The 18,324-nt window shown below is 48.8% G+C and overlaps 1 long non-coding RNA gene across 2 annotated transcripts; it reads right to left on the bottom strand.

Moving 5' to 3' along the window:
- Positions 1-11,908: 11,908 nt before the first annotated feature.
- On the bottom strand, positions 11,909-15,806 carry LOC103567437 (uncharacterized). Of its 2 annotated transcripts, none has more exons than XR_548708.2 (3): positions 15,670-15,806; positions 14,250-14,501; positions 11,909-12,902 (listed from the first exon to the last, which is right to left on the bottom strand). It is a non-coding gene; the product is annotated as an uncharacterized lncRNA (long non-coding RNA). The 2 variants fall into 2 exon arrangements; XR_011523714.1 differs by having other exon boundaries at positions 14,250-15,034; positions 15,670-15,723.
- Between the last annotated feature and the right edge of the window lie 2,518 nt (positions 15,807-18,324).

Genomic DNA, 18,324 nt, shown 5'->3' with positions numbered 1-18,324 from the left:
GAACCGCCCACGTTTTGCTGTAGGTATAACATTAATTATATTCCTTCCATGCCTTTCAAATACAAGGTCCTATTTTCTTAACATACAAAAAGTGCTTACAAATATAACAGAAGAAGATGAATGGCCTAATAGAAATGGGAAAAGAATTTGAATAGAATATTCAGACAATTCTTAAAAAAGAAGCGTACTGTACCAACAACCAATGAATCCTAGAGAAAAGCTTAGCCTCACTCGTAGGTAAGCAGGAAAGTCAGAGTGAGATGCCCTTATTCTTCTAGGGCGTCTGTCACAAAGGTGAATAAACGCCACCGCTGGCAAGGACCCGAGAAATCAGGCGTCTTGCCTAATATTGGTGGGTGTGGCGTTGGTGAAAGTTTCCGAAAGAGCAATTAGGCTCCAGCTGTGCTCTGACTCACAGATTTCACATCTAGAACGTTGTCCTCTTGTTATCCCCCGTGAATTCGCAAAGATACTTTACGTGAAGAGTTTATAGCAGACACTCGATGGAATACGACTCAGCAATAAAAAGTGGATTGTCTGAACCGCACAGACCAACGCTGAGTGAAACAAGCCACCCAGAAAAAAGGAGACGCGGTATGATTCTATTCACATGAAGTTCTAAAAAGGGCAAAGTAATCTATGGTATTAGAGGCCAGAATAGAGGTGGCTCCTGCGGGGCCTGAGGGGTCTTCTCCTTGGCGTCCTTCATCTCTATCTGAGCGGGAATTTCACAGATGCACACATATGTGAAAATACACTGAGTTATTTCCTTAAGATCTGTACTCTTTATTATACGCAAATAATACCTCAATTTTACAAGCTACTTTTACTGTGAGCATATGTCACTATATATACATACAGAAAACATAAGATATAAAAAATATCACAAAAGACAAGCTATAAATATATTTTTACCATGAGCAGATATTACTTTCATATATATATGGAAAACACAATATGTGAGGAAAATACAAGACCAGACTCTCAAAAGAGTATCTCGCCCCCTCGGTGTGCAAACTGGTTCCCTCACTGGGCCGGGCCTCAGGAGGAATCCACAGCGCCCCCCCCAGCCGGCCCCGCTCCTCCGTCTTGCCTCCCCTTCCTGGCACTCGGCCACCAGCTTCGGGGCGAGAGAGGTTTCTAAATCCTTACACTTGAGAAACTGTGAGATCAAAAGGAATGCCTGCGTGTGTTTCTAGAGGCCTCGTCCAGGGGCAGGACTCGGCCGGGGCGTAACTACATCTCCAGCCGCACGACTCTTGCCAAAGCCTGAAGGAGAGGGCTCCGGGGGGTTGCTGGGCGGCGTCCAGCCCGTCGGAGGAGGTTTCCTGGACCGACGGCAGTGGGAAGGGCAAGAGGGCTCAGGAGGAAGCCAGGCAAGGCCCCAGCTGTGAGAAGACAAAAATGACTTTTCCGGCTGTTGACTTTGCAGCTGCAAGGGCAGTCCCCAAGGGGTCGGGGAGGCGGGGTGCCCACAGCTGTGCGCCCGGGCGAATGCCACCCCCCCCCCCCCACCCACCGGCACGAGGATGGATAGCCGGGAAAACGGGGTCGGGACTGCGGTGGCGGTTGTGGAGTGCGTCCTGTCTCCCAGGCTGTCTCGCTGGTTAGGTAATCAGCGGGTCCACTGCTTGATCCAGGGGGAAGTGGGCCAGCAGGAGGGAAACGAAACCAGCAGAAGCTGTCCCAGGGAAGCTCGGCTCTCATCACGGGATGGGCTCCGGGCTCCTGCCGCGGCCCAGGTGACGGCTGTTTCTTTCCTGAGTGAAGCCACAAGCTCTCCAGGCTCGGAACAAGCTCAGGGATGGTGAGGACCGCCTGGCACTTTGTCATCCGCTGCATCCTCCAGCCGGCAGCCAGACTGTCCACATAACCCTTTGGGGGCCAGGCCGGGAGCATCTCCTCTTCTCGACGGAGGGGCAGCTGAGATGCAGGGTGCTTGCAGGCCCCTGAAGACACAGCGCTGCAGAGAAGGCCAACGGCACCCCCCCCCCCCGCCCATGCCTACTCCCTGAGACCCAAGGCCAACCAGACAGAGGCCCAGATGCTACACGAAGCTGGACACTGAAGGGACAGACAACAGAGGGAGCTGTGACATAGAAAAATTACCCGTCATGACCCATGAGAAACTTAAAATGCTCTCTGAGCCAGAGCTAGCTCATGGATTTTGACTCAAGTTTAACAAATATAATAGATTTTTAGGGGCCAGCCTCCTGGCCGAGTGGTTAAGTTTGCAAGCTCCACTTTGGCGGCCTGGGATTTGCTGATTCGGATCCTGGGCACAGACATGGCACCACTCATTAGGCCATGCTGTGACAGTGTCCCACATAGAAGAACTAGAATGACTTACAACTAGGATATACAAGTATGTACTGGGGCTTTGGGGAGAAAAAAAAAAGAATAAGATTGGCAACGTATGTTAGGACCAATCTTCCTCACCAAAAAAAAAAAAAAAAAGTTGGTAGATATTTCAAATGCCAGGTTGACCAGCTGTGCCCATTTGCTCAGGATTATCCTGGTTTTAGCACTGAAAGTCCCTCATCCTGGGTGTATTCGTTTCCGAGGGCCACTGTAACAAATTACCACAATCTGGAGGGCTTTAATACAACAGAGACATATTGTCCTGAAGGCCAGAAGTCTGAAATTGGGCTGTTGGCAGGTTGGTTTGTTCTGGAGGCGCTTCCAGCCTCTGGGTTCACAGCAGCCCTCGGCCTGTGGACACATCACTCCAACCTCTGCGTCCACCATTAAATGGCCTTCTCTCTGGGTCTGTGTCTCGAGTCCCCCTCTCTTTTCTCCTATAAGGACTGTTATTGGATTTAGGGTGGGCCTAAAGCCAGAGTGATCCCGTCTCGACATCCTTGACTTAATCACACCTGCAAATAGGGTCACATTCCCACGTCCTCAGGATTAGGACTTGGACATGCAGGGGACACAGTTCTTCCCTCTACCCCGGAGACTCCTCGGTCCCAGAGAAACCGGGACAGTGGGCACCTATCCCCCTCCCACCCCCTCTCCTGCCCTTGTGCGCCCAGCCCCGAGCAGAGCTTGCCCAGCAGGCAGAGAAGGTGGGGGGTCCTGACCCCACCCTGTGCTCACTTCAGGAGGTGGACACCTTGCCACTGTCGCTGGACAAGGCCCAGGCGGCTAGTCCCTGTGCATAAATCCCCGCCTCCGATTCTGGGGGTGGAGAGACAGAAGAAAGCCCCCTTACCTGGCTGTGAGCATTTGGTAGTCCCCTTGTTGCGGTGGGAGACCCGTGGCTCCCACATCTGTGGCCTCTCTCCTAGCTCTGTTCCCCTCTCTGACATATACTGTGCCATACAGATGGTCCCCGACTTAAGACGGTTCAACTTATGGTATTTTCCAACTGTGATGGGTTTATCAGGACATAACCCCACTGTGAGTCAAGGAAGATCTGTAATCTACTCTTTCGCCTTCGACTCCACAAGTTATCTTGGGGGAGGGCATCTGAGAACATAATAATAACATCTGACATTTGCCGAGGGCCAGCTCCACACCAGGGACTTGCTCCCTCAATCCTGATGTCACCCCAAGCGGCATCGACTGCTGGTTTCCAGGGGCTGAAGGGAGCGGGGATCGGGAAGTGACATGCTAATGGGCACAGGGTTTCTTTTGGGGATGGTGGAAATGATTGCAATGATGGTTGCACAACCTTAAGAACATACTGAAATCCATTGAAGTGTACACTTTAAAATGGTGACTTTTATACATCTTTTATACGTGAAGTGTGCAAGCAAAATAAAAGGTATCTGTGGGCTGGTTCCCCCCGAGAGCAGCAGTTTTCATCCTCCACACTAAGCAGGACCCCCACCCGCACTGGGTCTCGTCGCTGACTGGACTCACTTTTTCTTGTTCCCACTGTAGGACGAAAACGTGCGGTGGAATTCCCTGATAAATACTGAGCTGCTGGTGGGCAGGCAGCAGCCAGGCTTTTTGGGAAGCACATTAGCACTCGATACCAAGAACAGCAGAACTTACTATATCTTTTGATCCAGAAACGTACCCTAAGGCAATAAAACAAAAGTTTTACATACAAAGATGTCCATCACAGCATTACTTATACAAAGTTAAAATAACTGGAAATAATCTAAACAGCCAACAACAGGGAGTGGTCAAATCAATCAGAGGATGTCGTCAGGGAGGACTCTGGCCTCCACCACCCGCACTGTGCCATGTGGGCAGAAGAACCGCCCCCAAAGATGTCCACGTCTTAACCTCCGGAACCTGTGAATATGTTACAGCTTCCACATGTGATGAAGTTAAAGACTTTGTGATGGGAGATGATCCTGGATTATTCAGGTGGGCCCAGTGTAATCACGGCGGTCCTCAGACGTGAAAGAGGAAGGGGGAAGGGTCAGCGTCAGAGGAGGAGACGTGAGGACAGAAGCAGAGGTCAGAGAGAAAGCGACAGAAGATGCTGCATGGCTGCAGGCAGGAAGGAGCCGCCAGCCGAGGAACGTAGACCGTCTGAAACTGACAAAGACGAGCCAACATTCTCCCCGGGAGGATCCAGAGGGGACCAGCCCGGTCGACATCTCAATTTTGGCCCGGTGAGACCCATTTCAGGCATCTCACCTCCAAAACTGTGAGATAATATATTTGTCTTGTTTTAAGCCGTTAAATTCGTGTTAATTTGTTACGGTAGCTACAGGAAACTAATACGGCAAGTTATTTGATCTCTCTAAGACTTAGTTTCTAAAGTGGATATAACAATTTTGCCTGCTTCTTGGACCAGTGGAAGGCAAGGATTAAACAAGGTCATCTCTCTAAAGTGTCACCCTGGTCCCCAGCACTAAGTGCTCAATAATGACAATTCTCCGTGACAACCGTACAATCATGAAAAGTGATGTTTATGAAGAATTTGTCTTTACGGGGAAATGCTCATGATGTAACGTCAAATGAAGAAAGGATAAAGATTGTCTCCATATATCGTCTATGCAAAGAGCAAGGAAGAAAAACTTATATAAACATGTTCATATGGCTTTTTTTCTGGATGATCTTTATTGTATCTAAATTTTCACGTATTTTCTATGGAATACGTTTTACTTTTATAATCAGTAAAAATTTGTTTTACAAATGGGGCCCCTGGCACCCCTTCCTGTGGGGGTCTCTGTCGATGGCCACAGCTGCCCACGTACAACTGACCCCAGGGCAGCAGTTCGACCCCTTCCTCACACTATCCCCCGTCCTCTCCAGCTGGCCGGCCCTGGGAGTCTGAATCAGGCCTCTTGGCCCCGAAGCCACCCTGCTACTGGCATTCCCCCTTTGCCAGCCTGGTGGGGGCTGTCCCTGCTCTGGGCCCTCCTGCCAGCTCCCAGGGCAAGAAGTGCAGCCATCGTATCACTGACGCAGCCCAGCTCCCCGGAGTCACACGGTCAGGGTCTCCACTCATCTGCCCTGGACAGGCATCCCCGCTCTGTAACTTTCCAGAGGGCCAGCCCGCTTCACATTCAAGGTCAATTAGTAACATCAGTAGCCGGCCCTCCTGAATCCTTGAAGCTACCAGGTGAGGTCGCACGATTAGTGTGTCATGCCCACTTTGCAGGGAGGAAACTGAGGCTCCAAACACCGAGAGGAGCTCCCTAGAGCCACATGCCAGGACTCAAATCCATCTCAACTCCTGCCAAAACCCGACCTCGACCTCCAGAACGTACATTCTGCTCCCCTGGGCCGGCATTCCGCAGGCCGGTCACTTTCCATCCATGTCCCTCTGCCAGCTCTGCTCACATGGCCACAGCATTGGGCTGGGGCCCTGCCAGGTGACCCTGGGTGTCCTGCTCTCTGCCACCACAGACCACAGCTGGGCCTTCCCTCTGGGACTCTGGAAGGCCAGCTCAGATCTGTCCTCTCTAAACCCATGAGTTGTCCGTGTGGTTTTGTGGTATATGGTCGCCTGACTGGTGAGCTCCTGGCTTCTGCCTTGAAATCACCCCATTTCCTTTGCCCTCCTCACTTCCCAAAGCCACTTCCTCCATCCCGGGCCATGCTGGCGCCAGGCTGGGCGGTTCCGGGAGGCACGCGAGGGCCTCTGTCCCCAGTCTTCCCACTCCAATGGTCTCATGTCCATCATCCCACGGGGGACAGCCAGGACCCCAGGCTCAGGCTCTGTGCTCCCCAGATTGCCTTGTAACTTATTATTTTAAAGAAAATTAATACAAAATTAACACACGCTCCTAAGTGAAAAAAGCCAGACACAAAAGCCCACATATTTTATGATTCCTTTATATGAAACTTTCAAAATAGGTAAATCTACAAAAAATAGATTGGTGATTGCCAGGGGCTGGAGGTGGGGGGCGCGTACAGGGTCTCTCTTTGGGGTGATGGGAATGCTCTGGAACCAGGTGGTGGGGATGGTTGTACAACGTTGTGAATGTACTTAATGCCACTGAGATACACACTTCAAAATGGTTAAAATGGTAAACATTATGTATACTTTACCACAATAAAGAAAATAGTGCGTACGCTGTGTAAACATTTTAAAAAGATAAAATGTGAAAGGAAATAAAAGATCCCACCCTTACCAGCTCCACCTTCAAGTTCACGCCCTTCCAGACGCTTTTCGGGCTTGAAGAGCCAGAAGGAGAGAGAGGCACAATTGTCAGGGTTTTTTGTTTTTTGTTTTTTGTTTTGAGGAAGATTAGCCCTGAGCTAACATCTGCTGCCAATCCTCCTCTTTTTGCTGAGGAAGACTGGCCCTGAGCTAACATCCGTGCCCATCTTCCTCTACTTTATGTGTGGGACGCCTGCCACAGCGTGGCTTGCCAAGGGGTGCCATGTCTGCACTCGGGATTGGAATGGGTGAACCCTGGGCCACCAAAGCGGAACATGCACACTTAACCATTGCGCTACCAGGTCGCCCCCTGTCTGGCATCTTAAACGCAGCTCTGCAACTCAACCCCCATCCCAGGCACTCTTGCTGCGTGCAGACGATGGGATGTGGTACGGGACGTGTCCCCTCATGTGGATTATCATAATCTCTTCAACAGCCCCCATCCTGAGCATCAAGGTCGTTTCCCACTTTCTACTTTCTGCAGCCCTGCTGCAGTAACCTTCCTGGAGGAGGTGTTCCTAGAAACGGAACTGCAGGGTTAAAGGGTGTCTTAAATTTCAACAGACACAGACCGCTCGTCCCCTAGGTGGCCTGCACCTGTTGACGCTCCAACCCACAGCTCAGGAGCGGCCTCAGACCCACGTCCTCACCACCACCGGTCTTTAAACTCGTCTGTGCCCATTTTTTAAATTGGTGACAGTCTGATGGGTGAAAACAGCATTGATATTTTAATCTGCATTTATTAGATTATTACTGGGCTGGGGTCGTCTTTTCATGTATTTACTATCGGAACTTTTTGTTCTGCAAATTGTCTCTTTATATGTATCCACACATTTTTCTCTTGGGCTCTATTTTTTTATTTCTATAACGAATAAAGTACTATAGGCATTAACCTCCTGTCCATTTACGTATGTTACATGTGCATTTTTCTCACTAACTTTTTATTACGAAAAATGTCAAACATACTGTAAAGTTGAAAGAAGAGCTCTGTGGACACCTGGGGGCCTCCACTGAATTCTCAGCATTTTGCCACATTTGCTTTATCGATTTGTTTTGCTGATTCGTTGGAAAGAAGTTGTAGACATGGATGACACCTCAGCATTAAACCCTTCAATATACACCCCGTGAGAACCAGGACAGTCTCCCATCTAACCGCCAAACCATTGTCACCCCAGAGAAAATGACAAATAATTCTTGGGTCTCATCTAATATCCAACGGAGATGCAAATTTCCCAGCTGTCCCCAAAATTTCTCTTTTTTGAACCAAGACCCAACCGAGCTTCAGCCCTGCGTTTGCTTTTTGACGCATCTGTATCGTTATTCATCTTTTTTATCCTAATGACTTTGCCCTTCAATGAGACCAAGCTGGGGGTTTCAGGAGAGTCCTGAATTTGGGGTTTGTCCAGTTATTCTCCTGTGGGGTCACTTAACCCTTTCCAGGTTCACCGTCTTTGCTATAAACGAGAACGGTGGCCCGCAGGCTCGATTAGACTCAGCTTAAATCTTCTCGGCAAGAATGCATCCTAGGAGCATTATTTATCTTTTCCTTTGTTCTTGCTATTTTTTTGATGTATAGAAGTTTAAATCCGTCGAGTTTTTTCCTTTAATGGAAATGGATTTTTTATTATGCTTAGAAAAAACATTCCATGAGTAAACAAACTTATCTGTCCTATATTTTCTTCTCTGATAGCATTCTTTTTTTTAATTTAACCGTTTATCCGTCTACTTTTTAAATTTTTGTTGATGTAAAGTGTACCACTTTATTATTTTTTTGCCTAAAGGATAACCAATTAGTCTGGTACCTTTTTTTTTTTTTGAGGAACATTAGCCCTGAGCTAACATCTGCCGCCAATCCTCCTCTTTTTCCTGAGGAAGACTGGCCCTGAGCTAACATCCGTGCCCATCTTCCTCTACTTTATATGTGGGACGGCTGCCACAGCATGTCCAGCCAAGCGGTGCCATGTCCACACCCGGGATCTGAACCAGCGAACCTGGGGCCGCCGAAGCGCCACCAGGCCGGCCCCAGTCTGGCACTTTTTATGGCCTAACCCATCCCTCCACACGCATGCTAATGTCATCACCGTCAGGGGCTCAAAGACCTCCCTTTGAGTTTCCTGTGCCAGCGTAACAGAGTACTAGAGACTAGGCAGCTTAAAACGACACAAATTTATTGTCATGGTTCTGGACACAGAAGTCCGAAAAGAAGGTGTCTGCAGGGCCACGCTCCCTCTGAAGGCTCCAGGGGAGACTTCCACGCCTCTTCCAGCTTCCGGGGGTTGCCAGCCTTTCCCAGTGTTGACATCTTGCGTAATTACAGTACAATATCACAACTGGGAAATTGCCATTGATACAATCCACAGACCTTATTCGTATTTCTCCAGTTTTACTAGTTTTCAGCTTTTAAGGGTATAGCTTACATACAATAAAACTTGTTGTTAGTGCGGTGTTGTCGATTCTGACTCCTAGCGCCCCGTGCACAGCAGAGCGGAAGCCCGCCTGGTCTTTCTGCGCCATCTTCCCACCTTCCAGGGCTCTATCAGACAGCGCTCCACTGCTGGGCAGAGGGTTTTCATGGCCGATTTTTTTGGCAGTGGGTGACCAGGTCCTTCTTCCTAGTCTGTCTAGTCTGGAGGCTCCGCTGAAACCTGTCCGCCATGGGGGACCCTGCTGGTGTCTGAGACACCAGTGGCAGAGCTTTCAGCATCCCAGCAACACACAGCCCCCACAGTGTGACAACTGTCAGTTGTGGGGTACGGTTCCCTGACCAGGACGAGCCCAGGCCTCAGTGGTGAGAGCATCGAACCTTAACCACTAGACCAACAGGGCTGGCTATACAATAAAATATGCTCATTTTAAATGGTTAGTTCTATCAGTTTGGGTAAATGTATAAAGTCGTGCAACCACCACCATAATTAAACTTTAGAATCCAGAAGGTGATGGGGGAAAAGACCAGAAAGGAAGGGCCCCAGGCTTTTTACAAATGCCTTTTATATTTTTTCATTATGGAAGCAATACGCATTCATTGAGCAGACATGATTTTTAAAAATCAGCAAAAATTAGAAAATAAGAAAATAACTTCCAGACACAGACGTAGTTGACAAACACGGAATCCTTTTGCATATATAGTTTTATAATCTGCTTTTTTAAAAACTTAACACATGAGCCGGCCTGGTGGTGCAGCGGTGAAGTTCGCAGTTCCGCTTCGGCGGCCCAGGGTTCATGGTTTGGATCCCGGGTGCGGACCCACCCACCGCTTGTCATGCCAGGCTGTGGCAGGCGTCCCACATATAAAGTGGAGAAAGATGGGCACAGATGTTTGCTCAGGGCCAGTCTTCCTCAGCAAAAAGAGGAGGATTGGCGGCAGATGTTAGCTCAGGGCTAATCTTCAAAAAAATAAATAAATAAATAACATATCTGACAGCCCAGGAAAAGTAAAAAAATTCTACAACATTTTTTATGGCCATCAGACATTCATGGTGTATGGCTGTCCCACGAGAGGAAAAGGAAGTCCCCAAGATGGGGAAGAAAATTTCTGGGTCTACACCTCTGGTCCAGTTTGGGGAGTATCCTGCCAGAAAGTCCCCATGGGCCCTTCTGCAGTCACTCCTTGCCCCACCTCAGGCAGCCACCCATCCCATCTGCTTCTTGTGTTGATTCTTTTCTAGAATTTCATCGGAATGGAAGCATATAGAACGCAGCCCTTTGTGTCCGGCTCCCTTCACTGAGCATAATGCTTTGAGACGCACCCAGGTTGTTGCGCTCGTCAGTAATCCCTTCCTTTTCGTTGCTGGGCCGGGATCCTACTTGGCTGTGCCAAAACTTGCTTATCCCTTGACCAGCTGCTGGGCACTGGGTTGCTTCCACTTTGGGGCTATTATGAATGACGCTGCTGCGAGCGTCCGTGCACGAGATTTGTGTGCACACATGTTCTCAATTCTCTCGGACAGATACCTGGAAGGATTTCCGGGTCACGTGGTAAATGTATATTTAGCTTTTAAGAAACCGCCAAACTGACTCCCAGAGTAGCTGAACCATTTTGCATTCCCCCCCGGCAGTGTACGTGGGGTCCGGCTCCCCCACATCTTCATCAGCACTTGGTATTGTCAGTTTTCTCACTTGTAGGGACCCGCAAGGATATGTGGTTTTAATTTGCATTTCCCCAATGAGCGTCGATGGGGAGCTCTTCCGAGGTGCGTGTTGGACGTTCTTAGGTCTGCTCTTGTGGCGTGTCTCCTTACATTCTTCCTTCCCACCCCTTTCTTTTTATTAGTCTCCCGTTTTATTACGTCGTGATCGGAGAATGGGGCCTGTATGGTTTCCACTTTTGGAATCTGATATTCTCTATGGGCAGAAACATCCAGTTTTACAAATGTTTGATGAGAAGTTGAAATGAAAATACGGTCTCAGGCTGACGGAAGGTGCAGAATCCCAACTCGGACCAGCTTGAGCCGCCCAGGGGATGTCTCAACCAGGGAGGCCCCCAGTGGGTCTTAATACTCTCGGCTTCTCTGCATTTCTCTATTTTTCTCTATTTCTTGCTCTCCCTCTCCTTACCCCGTTTCTCTCCATGTGCTGGGATCAGTGTCTCTTCTAACAGATGCACTTACGGAGGGCAGGGGGGCATTACAACATCCCTCCAGAGGAAGGAAGACCCCCTGCAGGGTTCAGGCAAATGCCCGGGGAGGGCTGTAGCTGCCCCAGCTTGAGTCATGGCCGTGCCCAGGCCAGGAGCTGCGTAAGCTCCAGGACAGATGCCCACCCCACCCCCAACACACACAACCACATGGAGAGGGCAAAGGTCAGCACTCCAAACAGAGGTGGGTGCTCTCCTAAGAAGCGGAGGGAGGGAGCCACACACCAAATACAGCCTGTCCCGACGCCAGACTCAACATCGAGACATCAAGAGGGTGAGCCCGGTGCTCTGAGGCCGACCTGCCCCTGCCCCTGCGTCTGTGATTCCTCAGAAAGAGGCACTCACGTCTCCGGTGCAACTGTACCCTTCTCAGATGCTCCAGCTCCAACAGTTGTCACCTGCTGCATTTCAATGCTGCCCTTCCTGGATTAAAATTCATGAAGAGAAAAACTTGATGGGCTGTCAACTTTATTAAGATGCAATGGCCTTCATTGTCCTGTTTCATGATTTTTTTTAAATTAAACCAGCACCTCTTCACTTTTCTTCTTTCTCATTCTTTCTCCCTCTCTTAATCAAAAAGTCTGTTCTTCTCAAGTCTGCCCCCGCCACCCACCTGTCCGAATTTGTGTCCAAGTTCAGAAATGCTGACTGTAACAGTGATACGTGCTCATCACAGAGATTTTGGAAAACACAGACAAGTATAAGAAGGAAAGAAAAATTAACTTTAATCTCACATTCCAGTGATAGCTCTGCAGTATTTGTATTGTTTCTTTCCACTCTTCTTTCCGTGCACATATGCACAGGGATTTTCATAATATTGAGACCACACAGAATATATTTCTATAATCTGCTTTCTTCATTCAACATTACACACGGTTTCTACCCCGCCATTTAAAAGATCTTTTAAAACTTGAATTTTAAGGATTGCAAAGAATTCCCTTGTATGAACACACCACGCTCTACTGAAGTCAGCTGCCTGCTGATGGACATCGAGCTGTCTCCAATTTATTTATAAGCTCTACTGCGGTGAACACGTTGGTACATAAATAAATCTTTCTGTGCATCTCTGATTATTTTTTTATTTCCTCAGGATCTTCCCTAGGTGTGGAATTACCTAATAAAAGGGCATGAGTGATTTCCAGGATCTGGAATCACATGGGGAAATTGCTTTCCAGAAACACTGAAGTCATTTACACTCCCACCCCCGGTGCCTGAGTGCCCATTTCCCTGCGTGCTCCCCCAAATTTTACCAGGGCCTTTTAAACTGATTTTTAATTTAATTGAGGACTTGAGGGTTTAAAATCACAATACGCTCTGTCTTGGGATGAATTTGCCCCACACACGTCTTCAAACTACTCATTTTTATGGGTAAGGCTGGGGTCCCAGTTCTGTGCCAGACTTTGTGGCAGATACATGGACTCACCAATTTCATTCGTGCCCTTGGGGATCTATCCCCTGATGGGAAGAAATTTAAACCAAGAAACAATTAAGAACAACATTTACATTAAATAAACCAAGAAACCCACATTTTCTTGCAGGAGGTCATCAAGCTGGAAAGACCTGAAGGAGCTGCTTAAAGTGCGAAGGGACGTCTTGTGCACCTGCTGTAAGTTGCAGCAATTCTTCCCAGGGGGCATTTTGGCAATTCATGTCAGACTCACAAAAATGCTTGGATGTTTTCATGGGATTTTCAAACTGAAAAGAGAGATAGACTTTGATCACAGGAATCATGCTGATGAAGCTACAAGGAAACAGGCTGGCATGCACGCTGGCCTATATTGCCCCCTGGTCTATACTGCCCCCTGGTAAATACAGTCCCTCTGGTATATACTGCCTCTTAGTATATACTGACTCCTGGTATATACTGCCCCCTGGTATATATTACCCCCTGGTAAATACTACCCTCTGGTATATACCGATCCCTGGTATATACCGCCCCCTGGTGTATACTGATCCCTGGAATATACTGTCCCCTGGTATATACTGACACCTGGCAGAAACTGCCTCCAGGTATACTCTGCCCACTGGTATACACAGCCCTCTGGTGTATACTGCCCCCTGGCATATACTGACCCCTGCTATATACTGCCCCCTGGTAAATACTGACCCATGGTATATACTGTTTCCTGGTAAATACTACCCCCCTGGTATATACTGATCCTTGGTAAATACTGCCTCTTGGTGCACTCTGCCCACTGATATATACTTCCCCCTGGTATATATTGCCTACTGGTGTATATTGCCCCACCCATGGCATATACTGCCCTCTGCTATATACTGACCTGTGGTATATACTGACCTGTGGTATATGCTGACCCCTGGTATATTCTGCCCACTGATACATACTGCCCTGTGGTATATACAGCCCCCTGATATATATTGCCCTCTTGGTATATATTGACCACTGTAAAGACTGTCCCCTGGTAAATACTGACCCTTCGTACATACTGACCCCTGGTATATACTACTCTCTGACATATACTGCCACCTGGTTATACTGCTCCCTAGTTTATATTTCCCCCTGCTAAATACTGTCCCCCTGGCATACACTGACACTTGGTAAATACTGCCGCCTGGTATATGCTAATCTCCAGTATATATTGACCCCTGTATATACTGGTATTTACTGACCCCGGTGCAGAACACCCCTGGTACATACTATCCACTGGTGTATGCTGTCTGGTACATACTGTCCCCTGGCACACACTGTCCCTCTGTCGTGCTGTCCCCTGGCACACAGGGCACCTGCCATCCATCTGCAGGGCCCATGGCAGTACATGAACTGCTTGTACCATCGTCTCAGCAGTGGGACCCTGGACCTGGCATCTTTCTCCTCCAGGTGAGGCTGATGTGTGTTCTGTGTGCAGTGGAAGCTTTAGGGGTGAGCCTCAATCTGCCAGCTGCCTCTCCTGCCGGTGGTCAGGGGGCCTCCAATGAGCCCGATGGATGAGCACGGCTCAGTCCCAACACTTATCCTAGAGGCTTCTAAGCCTCTCCTGCCCCAGCCCCCCGTACCCCGAGTCCCTCCCCAGCCAGCTCCACCTTTGAGTGGCAGGCAGGACCTTCTTCACTCAGTCAACAAGTTTTCGAGTCTATGACGTCCCAGGCCAAGACTGCTCCAGACAGCGAGGCCACCGCAGTGAACCAGCCAGACCAAACTTGCTGGCCTCTCGGAGTTCAGGGCCCAGCCACGCTGGCCACACAGCTTTACAGTGAGCCTTGCATCAGGCAGTGTGAGTCCTGCTTGGTTCTTTTTGGAGATTGTTTTGGTGGTTCCAAGTCCTTCGCATTTCCCTACAAATTTTAGAATTAGCTAGTCAATTTCTTTCCTTCTTTTAAGCACATTGAGATTTCGATTGGGATTGTGTTAAATCCTTGGGTTGATTTGGGGGGAATCGACATCGTAAAAACGGCCAATCTTCCAGCCCATAAACAGTCTTCTTTATTTAAATCTTCTTCAGTTTCTCTCAGCAACAAAGAAATCAGAATATATTGAGGGAGATCAGAGCCTAAATACTTTTATTATAGGAAAATCTTGTAAACTTTGAGTTTTAAAAAACAGATTAAACTATAAAAAAGATCAAAGTAATCCATGAGCTCACGGGGCCAGCCTGGTGGCGTAGTGGTTAAGTTCACATACTCCGCTTCGGCGGCCCAAGGTTTGTGGGTTCGGATCCTGGGCGCAGACCCACACACCATTTGTCAAGCCATGTTGTGGCAGCATCCCACATATAAAGTAGAGGAGGACTGGCACAGATGTTAGCTCAGGGACAATCTTCCTCAAGCGAGAAGAGGAAGATTAGCAACAGATGTTAGCTCAGGCCAATCTTCCTCACCAAAGAAGAAAAAAAAATAGATAACTCAGGAAACAGTACTTTATATAAACTTGTATACACACAAAGTAAAAAATTCCAAACAGTCACATGGCCATAAACTGACCATTAAAACGCTCTTCCCTTCCCCCAAAGATTATCCATGTTGTGGGTATCCTTTCGGAAAATTTGTATACACCTACCAGCACACAAATTCCTTTTGGTTGCACAACAGAAACAATACCATATACATTTGTAGACAGTTAAACAGGGGGCCCCAAAAAGACGTGTCCAAGTTCTAACCCCCGGTCCCCGTAAATGTGACCTTATTTGGAAATGGGGTCTTTGTAGATGCGATTAAGTTAAAGATCTCAAGAGGAGACCATCCTGCGCTTAGGGTGGGCCCCAAATCCCAGGACTGGTGTCCTGTAAGAGAAAGGAGAGGGAAGTTCGAGACACAGGGAAGAAGACCGAGCAAAGACAGGCAGAGGATGGAAGGGCGCCCACTATTACAGGCAACGGCCGCAGGAGCCAAAAGAGGTAGGGTCCTTCCCCAGAGCCTTGCCAAGGAGCGCAGCCCTGCCGCATCTGCGTTCAGACTTCCAGCCTCCAGAACTGTAAGAAAATAAATTTCTGCTGTTTTAACTCACCAAGTTAGTAGTAATCAGCGTGTGGTGGCAGCCGCAGGATACTCGTGCAATATTGCTCCACACTCAGATGTTTCCACGTAGTAACACACCACCTTGGAGAGCCTATGTGCCCACTTGGCTGGTTATCGTCCCTGATTGCTCAAACACTCATCTAGGAGTTTCTGTGAAGGTGTCCTGTAGCTGTGGCAACATCTGCAGTTGATTGCAAATTCAGATTATCCTGGATAATCTGGCGGGTCTGATCCCATCCGTTGAAAGACCTTGAGAACAGAACCGAGATTTCCCGGAAGAAGAAGAAATCCCACCTATAGACCACAGCCTAGCTGCCCAGAGTCCCAGCCTGCCCTTCCTGACGGCCAGCTCTATGCCTTCCAACTTGCCCAGGCAGCCCCTGCAAGGGCAAGAGCCAATTCCTTGCAATAACTGTCTCTGTGTACTGGAATGTCTGTTATCGGTTCTGCTTCTCTGGAGGACCCTGACTGATACAACCTCTGCCCCCAAATGAGGCTAGGGGCGCTGCTCTGTGCTTTCCCAGGCCCCGTACTTCCTTGCCCTCATTGAGCAAAGGCTCTGTGGTCATTGCTGGCTCAGGCCACTGCCCGCCCTGCTCCCAGCTCAGACCGTGCTGTCCTCTTCCCACGGCCTCTCCAGCGCAGCCTAACACAGTGCCTGGCAAAGAGCTATAAGGATTCGCTGTGCGAGTGGTTTCAGGACCGCTTCTCCACGCAAAATTCACCTTGCAAATTCCTGTCCGGGCGCGTCCTCACTATGCTGCCCCACTCCCCCTCCAGAAGGTGTGGGCACGCTGATGTGCCACCCAGGCATGTACACTCCCGTCAGCCGCATTCACGACAGGCCATGAGCTTCTAGAAAGCAGCAACTGCAGGATGCCACTTGTAGTAAACCCACAGAAATAGGGAATGGTGACACTGACAGCAGCCCCTCTCACTTATGTAGCCAGGACATGTAAAATACAAGGTTTCAGCCTCAGAGAGGAATATCCTATAAAAACTCCTCGAAAGACAGTGGCCACCACCGTCAGCACATTATTCCTGTATGCTCCCGGAACCCAGCGAGGACATGCCAGGCCGAGGATTGAGGGCCGTGGCCACGTCCGTGCACTGTACGTTAAATTCACGGCATTCCAAGCAGTGTTTCGCCTCCGTGGTCATTAGGGACACTTCCCCTGCAGACCTGCGTCTCTCTCAAAGGCCAGCGGAGGGAGAAACTTGGTTTAAGTAAATGCTACTGTTTGCAGCAAGACCTAAACACTGGAACAACTTACCATCCATCCATCAGGGTCTAGTAATAAACTATGATACATCCGACTATGGAAAATCGTGGAGAAATTCGAAAGGGCAAGGCAGTTCTAGCCATTTGATGGGGCATAACCTTCGGGCCACATTGCTAGAGAAAAAAGCAGCGTACGGAACAGCGTGTAGCGCCATTTATGTGATCCAGAGAAACCAGGCGGCAGGTGCGCCAGGAGGAAACACTCCATGCATCCTTGCTGGTTCGGGCACAGAACGCCCCTGGAAGGAAACGCAGGAAGTGCTAGCATTTGTTGCTTCCAAAGTGGAGAACTAGGCGGCTGGGGGTGAGAGGGAGGGAGGGAGGGACGTTTTTCAGTGCACATCAGTCTGAACCTTTTGAATTGGCATCCCAGGCATGCCTCACTCTCCTTGCTGAGCTGACAGCCACAAAGGCCAGTGGAGGTGAGGAGCAGAGCCTGGAGGTGGCGGTGCGGCTGTGCGGCTGCGTGGCTGGTAAGATGCTGCCCTGCATGAGGGGGAGACGGGCTCAGACACACTGCACCAGGACACTCCTTCCACCCTCTGGGCCAGCCCTGTGCTCACCTGCAAAGTGAGATTTTCACGGTCCCTTCTGGTTCTAACATTCCCTAACTCCAAAGGCAATTCCTCTGATTATCACCGAGATTTTCGCCAACAAGAAGCACAGAAAGGGGTTTTACAAATATGGATGTGTCCTTCGGACTTCCTGCTCTCTCACCAAAAAGCAGCAGGATTAAAGATGGAAATAAAAATCTCTTTTTTGTGTATGCCCTGAATGACATTTCTTTGTTTGGGTTCTTTTATTAAAGAAGTAACCCAGCTAATGAAGGGAGTGAAATAGAACATGCCTCTGATTTAGAGCAGGATTTGCAACGTGGTTCTCAAATCTTTCACTCCCGAAACACTGGGTTTATGGATGGTGCCCAGGGGATTTCCAGAGGATGCCCGAGATCGCCTCCAGCATCCAGGAGGAACAATTAACAAATTCATGAATGTGTACTCGTTTACCGCTTTGAATCCCCACACTAATTATTGCTTTTTAAGTAAGGGCTTCACCCTGGATTTTAGAACTTTGTACGTGTAAGTTATTTTTCAATTTGTGAAAATGATGCATTTCACACCGGAAAATTGCACTCATAAAACCGTTTTACACTCTTTAACAATCTGCACCAGGCAAAGGTCTTGAAAAAATAAGCAGATGTGTGATGTGAAAAAGACGCGATTAATCTGTGTTAGCATACCACTGAAACCAGCTCGGCGTCAGGTACACTCAGAAATGCCCTAGACGGACTTACAATGCCCGGGGTTGCTAGAATGTGGGGACAGGCAACCCCATCGAACGGGGGTGGGAGGGTAAACTAGT

This window comes from Equus przewalskii, chromosome 10 (assembly GCF_037783145.1).
Source record: "Equus przewalskii isolate Varuska chromosome 10, EquPr2, whole genome shotgun sequence".
Taxonomy (NCBI): Eukaryota; Metazoa; Chordata; class Mammalia; order Perissodactyla; family Equidae; genus Equus; species Equus przewalskii.
Note: the sequence above shows the minus strand (reverse complement) of the source record. Positions and strands in the feature narration are given on the sequence as shown.